Below are 3,241 nucleotides of genomic sequence, written 5' to 3'. Positions count from 1 at the left end.
AGGTCTCTGTTCTACAACACTACCCAGAGCCAGACCATTAATTGTATATTCCTGCCCCTGTGAAGTATTACATTTTGGTAAAACAAACATTTCTTCAAATAAAATTCAGTCTGCCATTCCTCAGCCCATTGACTCAATTGATCAAGATCTCTGTAATCCAGAAGCCAGTAGGCTGTATCCTTTAATATGACAGGAATTGAACATCAATGGAAGGATGTTCTGCTTCAATTGTACAGGGAACAGAGACCAAATCTCAAATACCACGAGCAGGTTTTGGTCTTCCGTACAATTATTCGGAGTTTCAGAGAAAGTTCACGAGATTGAAATCTGGAATAAGTGGGTTGTCTAAGGAGGATAGGTTGGGCAAGCAAAAAGGAAAAGAATTAGGCTATCACTGCTGATTAAAACAGGAAAGTCAAATGATGTGAGCCAGGATACAGGGTGTGGTGAGGTAGAATCTGTATAGGTTGAGCTTAGAAACACCAACAGGCAGAATATGATATTAGTGTTGTTTATAGACCCCAAATTGCAGTAATATTGGGGAAGGCAGTAGAATGGGATTTACAAGGAATAAAGTTATGGGTGACTTCAACCTACATATAAAATGAGCAAATCATATCAGTAGCAATATAGTAGAGGAGGAATGCTTCGCGTTTATATGGTACAATTTTGTGAATCAATACATTGAAGCAGCAGATTGGTATTGGGTAACGAGAAAAGAATAATTGTCAATCAAGTTGAGCATGGGGCCTTAAGGAAGAGTGACCATAATCGGATCAGATTCTTCACTAAGATGGAGAGTGATTATTGTTGTTTCTGAGACTAGGGTCCTGTAATTAATGGAAAGAAGATATAATGGTATGAGGCGTGAGCGAGCTGTGATAAATTGTGTATCCACTTTTAAATAGATGATGGGAGATGGTTAATGGCAAACATTGTAAGAGGGCTTGGACAAGATATGAAAATTATTCATCTCAATCTCTGGCATAAGAACAAAATGGGAAACACGGTCAAACCATAGCAGAGAAAGGGAAATGAACAGCTATTAAATTTAAGGAAACAGCATACAAATTAGGCAAATAAAACAACAGACCTAAAGGTTGGGAACAGTTAAGATTTCAGCAAAGGGATTTAATAACAGGAGAAAATAAAATGAGTATGGTTGCAGGGACCATTCAAACCAATAGCACTTTTTTTTTTTTTTTTATTCATTCACAGGATATGGGCATTGCTGGCTCGGCCAGAATTTATTGCCCAGAGGGCTGTCCAGAATCAACTGCATTGCTGTGGGACTGGAGTAACTTACAGGCCAGACCAGGTAAGAATGACAATATCTTTCTCTGAAAGATATTAATGAGCCAGATAGGTTTTTCCTGGCGGTCAACAACTGTTTCCTGATCATCATTCAACTCATAATTCAAGATTGATAGTAAAAGCTTAGTCAAGAAGAAAATAGGGTCTCCTCACAATCTGAAACAGGTAAATTATAATAGGACACAGTGATAGTAGGCCAATAAAATGTGTCTCAGGTTTGCAAAAAGGATAACACAAATAATGTCCCAAAATTAAGGGGATCACAGGGTCTTAATGGGAATGTGGAATTGAAAGAAATTGGTTTTAGTAGGAAAATGATATTAGGAAATCCAATGGGATTACAGGCAGATAAACCCCCAGAGACAGAACCTTCATCTCTGAGCAGCTGAGGAAGTGGCCTGAGAAATAGCAGATGCGCTAGTGGTTATCCTCAAATTTTATAGACTCTCAGAATTCCTGTGAATTGGAGGGTAGCTAACGTAACTCCAGTATTCAAGAAGGGGAGTCAGAAAACAGGGAATGAAGGTGGGGAAAAATATTAGGGTCCACTGTAAAAGATGGAATAACAGAGTACTTGGAAGATAATGACAAGATCAGACAGTCAGCAGAGCCTTTTTCTGTGCCGTAGATCTCTGAGACTCTGTTGGGTATGAATTCTCTCCAAGCTACTAACCATTCATTGGAACTATATTGCTATTCCTTCAGTGTTGCTGGGTCAAAATCCTGAAATCCCTTCCTAACAGCATTGTAGGTCCACCTACAGCTCATGGACTACAGTGGTTCACAAAGCAGATCACTACCACCTCCTCAGTGGCAACTAGGTTCAGCCAGCAATGCACACAGGAATTTAAAAAAAATTATCAAGGTAAAGTGGGAATGTGGAATTGAAACGTAAATAGATCTGCTTTGACCTTTTTGAGGCTCGAGGGGCAGAATGGACTGCTGTGGTTCCTATTTCATATGTTCTCTTCTCCTTCTTTCAAAATGCATCATCTCAGCAGGAATAGTGTCTTCCCTCGGATTTAGAAGGATGAAGATTGATTTGATTAAAATTTTCCAGATGTTAATTGAAGCTGGTTGGGGGAGGGTATAGAATGGAACTAATTCACTGGGTGGGTGCAGTTGGAGCTCAAACACCCTCCTCGCCTCCAGTAATCAGACAAGTCTGGAGTTTCTTTGTTCTGTGTGCCCACATATCCCTGGACATCTTTCATCATCTTAGTCATCAAGAATCTGTCTGCTGCTGCCTTAGAAAAATGTTTAAAGATTCTGCATTCACTGCCTTTTGCTGAAAGGAATTACAAAGATTCTCAACCCTCTGAGAGAAAGGAAATGTTCCTCACTATTTCAAATGGACACACACCTTACCTTTAAACAATGACCCTCTGTTCTAGATTCTCTCAAAAGAGGGACCATATTTCAAACATATACCTGGTCAGGTCCCCTCAGGATCTCTTATGTTTCAGTCGAGTCTCCTCTTTCTTTTCTAAATTCTAGCCTTTCCTCATAAGGCAATCCACTCATTCCATGTATTAGTCAATTAAATCTTCCCTGAAATGCTTCCAACATATTAACAACGTTCTATAAGTACAGTGACCAGAACTGAACCCAGTACTCCAGATGCAAGTCTCTCGAGTACAAAGGGGGACTGCTTGTGTCTAAAGGTGGTCCATGAATTCCCACTTGCTTACAGTAATGCATTTTCAGAAGCTCATATCATTTATATTTATCTAATTGCAGACTGACAAAGGTTATGGTCAGTTTGTATTGTTACACAGACAGCATTGTTGTGGTATTACTCAAACCTCGCACTCTCTCCTGGCTCTGCACAAATAATGACTGGCTCTGTCGCCAGTTCCCACAGCCTGATTTTTGTCCTTTTTTTTTTCAACTTCTGTCCTTTCAAGGAGATTAATGATCCAGGTGG

The sequence above is a fragment of the Rhincodon typus genome, unplaced genomic scaffold (assembly GCF_021869965.1).
Source record: "Rhincodon typus isolate 14 unplaced genomic scaffold, sRhiTyp1.1 hic_rhity00000940, whole genome shotgun sequence".
Lineage (NCBI taxonomy): Eukaryota > Metazoa > Chordata > Chondrichthyes > Orectolobiformes > Rhincodontidae > Rhincodon > Rhincodon typus.
This window is presented reverse-complemented; position numbering follows the sequence as displayed.